Raw genomic sequence first — 6888 nt, 5'->3', positions numbered from 1 at the left:
AACCCTGGATATGCCCTTGCTTACTTCAACGCTGCCAACCTCTTCTTTTACAATGGACAGTTTGAGCAGGTAAAACCAGAGGGAATTCACTACTGACTCTCTTGAGACTCTCTAGACGAGAGCTGCTGAGATATATAGTGAGTCTCATTTTTTCTGCGACACAGGCATGTAAGTACTACAGCCGAGCTTTTGAGCTGGATCCCTCAGATGAGTCTGCCATCCTGAACCGAGCCATCACTCACGCTCTGCTGCGGAAGGTCCCAGCATCCCTGCAGGATTTCAGTGAGTCTTTCTGCCTCAACATGCTGTCTGCACATGTCTACTATAACAGAGCCAACTTGTACTGCTCTCTCAGACAGTTCCAATCAGCCGAGAGGGACCTTACGCAAGGTGTTAGTGTTCACTGCCACATTTTATTAAAAGAACAATATTCTACATTTGTGTACGATTATGTCCCCTGAAGTCCACTTATACACTACCGGTCAAAGGTTTGGAATAATTATGATCTTTTTGTTGTTTTTGAAAGAAGTCTTTATGCTCAATGCTGCCTTTATTTGATCAAAATATGGAATAGCAGCAATACTGTGAAATATTATTACAATTTAAAATAATTGTTTTCTATTTTAATTCATTTTAAAATGTAATTTATTCCTGTGATGCAAACTCAAAGCTAAATTTTCAGCAGGTTTCAGTGTCACATGATCCTTCAGAAATCATTCTAATATGCTGATTTGCTGCTCAAGTAATGAATACTTTTATTTAGCAAGGATGCATTAAATTAATCAAATGTGACAGTAAAGACATTTATAATATTGCACATATTATTGTTTTTACTGTATTTTTGAGCAAATTAATGCAGCCTTGGTGAGCATAAGAGACTTCTTTCAGAAACAAAAAAAAATAAATATTATTACAAACTTTTGATGAGTAGGGTATATGTCAGTTAAGGATTTTTGCATGAAGAATTCATATTACCATTTTCCATGTAATTTTTTTCCCCAGCAGTATATAACAGACTGTATTTCTTACTTATTCTTTGTAGAGACAAAAACTTAACCAACTTGTATAATTTATTTAGGGTTATGTTTTTAATTATCTTTTTTTTATTTTTATTTCAAGCTTGAGAATGATAACCTTATAGCAGCTAATTTGGTAGTATGCAGATATCACTAATTCTCCTATGATTACTGAAGGTCACATTAATCATCATACAGCATGTCATGAGAGAGCAAGGCCAAAAGCTGACTACAGAGTATATTGTGTTTCTTGATTTCATTAGCGTATATATAGAAAGGTTATTATGTTCCAACTTCAAAACATCCTGATATTAATATGCCAATAATGATTCATCGCTTTACATGGAGATTTGTACATCAGGCCGACTTTCGATGTCGTCTGCACTTAATTACATCTGATGATACTGGCTGATATGTCTGTGGAGGGCTTTTGTCAAGATGATGAATGTAGAGTTGGGAAAAAGATAGCAAAGTTATCTTTATCCTCAACAAATCCAGACAGTGATACACGTGCTAGTCTCAGTCTCATACAGCATGTAGTCAGACCTCCCACAAATCCACTCATCGACCATCTGATGCAAACTGCACACTAAAATCGTTAGCTGTAAGATTTTTTAATGTTTTTGAAAAAAGTCTCTTATGCTCACCAAGGCTGAATTTATTTGGTCAAAAATACAGTAAAAACAGCAATATTGTGAAATATTATTACAATTTAAAATAATTATTTTCTATTTGAATATATTTTAAAATGTAATTTAGGTCACCCTTTTAAGGTCCAATTCTCGCTCATAACAAACCATTAAGTATGACCTTTGCCTCAATAAACTCCTAATTTGCTGCTTAATAATAGTTAGTAAGGTAGTTGTTAAGTTTAGGTATTGGGTTGAATTAGGGATGTAGAATATGGTCATGCAGAATATGTGCTTCATAAGTACTAATAGACAGCCAATATGTTAATAATACTCCAGTCTTCAATGTCACATGATCCTTCAGAAATCATTCTAATTTGCTGCTCAACAAACTTTTCAAATCATTAATCAATGATTAAAGCAGTTTTGCTGCTTAAGATTTTTGTGGAAACTGTGATACATTTTTTTTCTCCCAGCTTTCTTTGATGTATAGAAAATTCAAAATAGCAGTATTTTCTTGAATCGTTTATACATGAATCTTTCATAACATTATAAATGCCTTTGCTGTCACTTTTGATCAATTTAATGCATCCCTGTTAAATAAAAGTATTTATTTGTTTGTTTTTTTAATTACTGACCCCAAACATTTTTATTTGGTAATATGTTTTTTTAATCTAAAAATAATCAGAGCTTATTATTTTTACAATCTGCTATTTTTCAGTATTCACATGGAATTTTATTTTATCCTTATTTGAATTAATCATTTTCCTCACAACCGTCCTTAAACTGCATATAAAAAATGTTCCTGTCTAAATAGGCAGTTCTTAAACTTAACAAGCTGTAGTGTACAACAATACTCAGAGTCCAAAGACTGAGTGTGTGTGTGTGTGTGTGTGTGTGTGTGTGTGTAAGGCAGATTAATGGTATCAGCACACTTTCACACACAAGAGGACAAGAGCATGATAGGTTTGGCTGAGGGGAAAAAGACACAGAAGGAAAACAAATGCAGCAACCATGTCCCTTTACTGCTCTACAACTAGAGACAGGTGGTTGCTATGGTTACAGTGTAAACCAGTTATAGATTTCTTCTTGGCAGGCTGCATATTTATGAAGTCGAACGCAAGGATGTGCAAACATTTCTGATATGAAAAAACTGAGTTTCTTAGAGCCCATTCCCAATTCCCTCTGCCTGCGGCTGAAACAGGTCGGTATCTAATAAGTGTGTTCTCCGTGAATGGAGTAATCACTTGCTATTCCAGTGTGCACTAACAAACAATCTAATTTTGTTAGCCGTAAATAGACACATTGAACGCGTATCCTATAAGCCCTAAAAATACGTTTTTCTACATTATCTCACTCAAATCAAGGCCTTTACATGTGCGAGCGCTTTAAAGCAAAATACTGTAAAGGTACAACAATACTCAGAGTCCAAAGACTGAGTGTGTGTGTGTGTGTGTGTGTGTGTGTGTGTGTAAGGCAGATTAATGGTATCAGCACACTTTCACACACAAGAGGACAAGAGCATGATAGGTTTGGCTGAGGGGAAAAAGACACAGAAGGAAAACAAATGCAGCAACCATGTCCCTTTACTGCTCTACAACTAGAGACAGGTGGTTGCTATGGTTACAGTGTAAACCAGTTATAGATTTCCTCTTGGCAGGCTGCATATTTATGAAGTCGAACGCAAGGATGTGCAAACATTTCTGATATGAAAAAACTGAGTTTCTTAGAGCCCATTCCCAATTCCCTCTGCCTGCGGCTGAAACAGGTCGGTATCTAATAAGTGTGTTCTCCGTGAATGTAATCACTTGCTATTCCAGTGTGCACTTTCAAACAATCTAATTTTGTTAGCCGTAAATAGACACATTGAACGCGTATCCTATAAGCCCTAAAAATACGTTTTTCTACATTATCTCACTCAAATCAAGGCCTTTACATGTGCGAGCGCTTTAAAGCAAAATAACTTCTGTAAAGGTACCAGGCGAGCAATGGTAGTTTATGCAAATGCAGAAGGGAAATTGCTCACAAATTGTCCCTCTTGTGTGAACTAAAAAGTAGATGTCCTCCTATTCACTGTCTCTCGCAGCCTGATGTTTCAGTCACGAATAAGCACTGTGTGATGGTAGCCTAATATTAACGTCAGTCTCTGTGTGAGAAGAATAAAGCTGAGAGAGCTTTTTGTGTGTGTGTGTGTGTGTTTCTTAAAGCTCTGATGCTGCAGCCTGGAGATGCTCTTCTCTATAAACTGAGGGCTGATGTTCGGAGTCATCTGGGATGGATGGAGCAGTCCCTGGATGACTATAGGACCGCGGTGGAGCTTCGGGTCTCGAGATTCTGCTCAGGGTCAGAGAATGAACAAAATTAGATTTTTGCTTCTTAGTTTATAAAAATTAGCTAATGCAACACAGTTGTTGAACATTTTTGTCTTAATTTTGTTGCATGAAATCAGTTTAAATTTGTTAAATGAGAGTTTGAAACTACATTAAAAAATATTAAATGTGTGAAAAATCAAGATCCAGACCGACAATTTAATTTGATTGTTTTTCCATCATCCAGCCTCTGTATTAAATTAAAACATAGTTAGTTTTTATTCTTTATTTCTTATTGTACACCAGAAAAATATCGTTAGTAAATGTTAAATAATGTAGTAATATTTTAATATTTTTGTATTAAATGAATTTAATGCTAAATTAATGTGTAGCTAAATTGAAATACAGTAAGACAACATCATCTTTTTGTTGCAAAGGCTTCGTTGCATTAAAAATATTCCTCAAGTTAATTAATATATGACATTTTATTTTGAGTGAATAAGCCAGGCATAACTTATTAAAACATGGTTTGTTGTTGGTAAGATGTTTCTGAAAAAAGTTTATTTTGCTCACCAAGGCTGCATTCATATGATACAAAGTACAGTAAAAACAGTAATATTGTGAAATATTACTGTTCCAAATAATCATTTTCTATTTGAATGTTTTAAAATGTAATTTATTCCTGTGATGCAAAGCTGAATTTCCAGCATCATTACTACAGTCTTCAGTATCACATGATCCTTCAGAAATCATTCAAATATGTTGATTTGCAGCTCAAGAAATATTTCTTATTATTATCAGTGTTTTTTTGTGGAAATTTTGATATTTTTAGGATTCTTTGATGAATAGAAAGTAAAAAAAAAAAACTGCATTTATTTGAAATAAAATCTTTTGTAACATTATAAATGTTTTGGGTCACTTTTTGGTCAATATAATGTGTCCTTGAAAAAATCCTACTGATCTTAAACTTTCAAATGGACAGCACAGACTGCATAAGAGCTGCTTTGCTTTTTCTTTTCTGTCAGTCAAGGAGGTGTATAATACCTGCAGTTTCTCATTCATCTAAATAGCAGATGGTCGGCTGATTCATGCAGCTCAGAAGCACACAACCTGGATGCTGCCATCTTCACTTCATGGACAGGCAGTTTTTGTTCACTGTTGAAGCATCTACTATACTATAATGATTTTTTTTTTTTTGCAATTGCAATTTACATTTTTGAGTGATCATCAATGGAGAGAGGTGTTTTTGATCCCACAAGAGTTTGAGTGGAGTCTGTACATTTAACAATTATACAGTGGGTATAGAAAAGAATCACCCCCTTTAAAATAATCACATTTTGTTGCTTTGCAGCCTGAAATAAAAATTGACACAGTTTTTGTTTTATCCAGCTGTATTTACTCAGTGCAACTTATAACATCCAAGTGAAAAATATAACACCAACATGTCAGAAAAAAAAAAAAACTGAATCACTGAGATGGAAAAAGGATCACCCCCTCCTAAAAATGACTTAATTGTAAACTCAATCAGGTGTAGCTAATCACCTTTTCAATGGCACACAAAGCCATTTGACTTCAACTGTGATCAGCTGTGCTCGTTTTGATTAACTCAACATGAAAACAGATTTCCTGGAGCATTTCAGTCCCTGGTAGTGCAACTGAAGCAAACAATCAACTATGAGTGGCAAGTAACTGTCAAAAGATCTCCGGGATAAAGTTGTGGACAGGCACAAGTCAGGAGATGGATGCAAAAACATTTCAAAGGCTTTATCAATGCCTAGAAGCACAGTGGAGTCTATTATTAAGAAGTGGAAGGTATTTGGTACAACACAGACCCTCCCTGGATCAGGACGACGCTCCTAACTGGATGAAAGAGCCGGAAGAAACTGATCAGAGAGGCGACCAAGACCCTACAGCAACTCTGACGCAGTTGCAGGAATTTATGACAAAGAGTGCTCATTGTGTGCATGTGACAACAATATCACAAATTCTCCACAAATGTGGCTTGTATGGGAGGGTTGCAAGAAAAAAGTCAATCAAGAAAGGCCACATGCAGTCACGACTGAGCTTCGCCAAAACACACCTTGAAGATTCTGAGGCAGATGAAACTAAAATTGAATTATTTGGCCTCAACACCAAATTATATGTCATGTGGAAATCCAACACAGTTCACCGTCCAAATAACAGCGTTCCTACAGTAAAGCATGGAGGTGGTAATATCCTGTTATGAGGTGTTTCTCTGCAGCAGGGACTGGAGCACTTGTCAGGATAGAAGGAAACATGGATGGGGCAAAATATTGTCAAATTCTTGAAGTGGGCAAATATTGCAAAGTCTAGATGTGCAACGTTAGTAGAGACAGACACATATCCAAACAGACTAAAGACTGTAATGAAAGCAAAAGGTGGTTCAACAAAATACTGACACAAGGGGGTGATCCTTTTTCCATCTCAGTGATTCTGCTTTTTAATTTTTTTTCTGACATGTTGGTGTTATATCTTTCACTTGGATAGTATAAGTTGCACTGAGTAAATACAGCTGGCTAAAACAAAAACTGTGTCCATCTTCATTTCAGGCTACCAAGCAACAAATTGTGATTATTGTAAAGGGGGTGATTCTTTTCTATACCTATTGTATATCAGAATAGCAGTTTAATACTTGGGGCTCTATTTTAACGATCTAAGCGCATGGTCTAAAGCGCACGGTACAGGTGCACTCAGGGCGTGCCCGAATCCACTTTTGCTAATTTAACGACGGGAAAATGGTCGGCGCGCATGGTCTAAACGGGTTGTCCCTATTCTCTCAATGAGTAATGGGTGTTTTTTGGGCGTAATGTGCAATAAACCAATCAGAGTCTCATCTCCCATCACCTTTAAAAGCCAGTTGCATCCCTGTGTGTGTAATAAGCAAAGTGTACGCGCGTTGTGCACCCGCCTATA

General features: G+C 36.1%; 1 pseudogene; it reads left to right on the top strand.

Moving 5' to 3' along the window:
* The window catches only part of LOC107734243 (uncharacterized), a 37256-nt pseudogene that overhangs the window by 28025 nt on the left and 2343 nt on the right, over positions 1-6888 (top strand).

Source organism: Sinocyclocheilus rhinocerous, unplaced genomic scaffold, assembly GCF_001515625.1.
Source record: "Sinocyclocheilus rhinocerous isolate Xijiao unplaced genomic scaffold, SAMN03320098_v1.1 scaffold853, whole genome shotgun sequence".
Classification (NCBI taxonomy): Eukaryota; Metazoa; Chordata; class Actinopteri; order Cypriniformes; family Cyprinidae; genus Sinocyclocheilus; species Sinocyclocheilus rhinocerous.
Note: the sequence above shows the minus strand (reverse complement) of the source record. Positions and strands in the feature narration are given on the sequence as shown.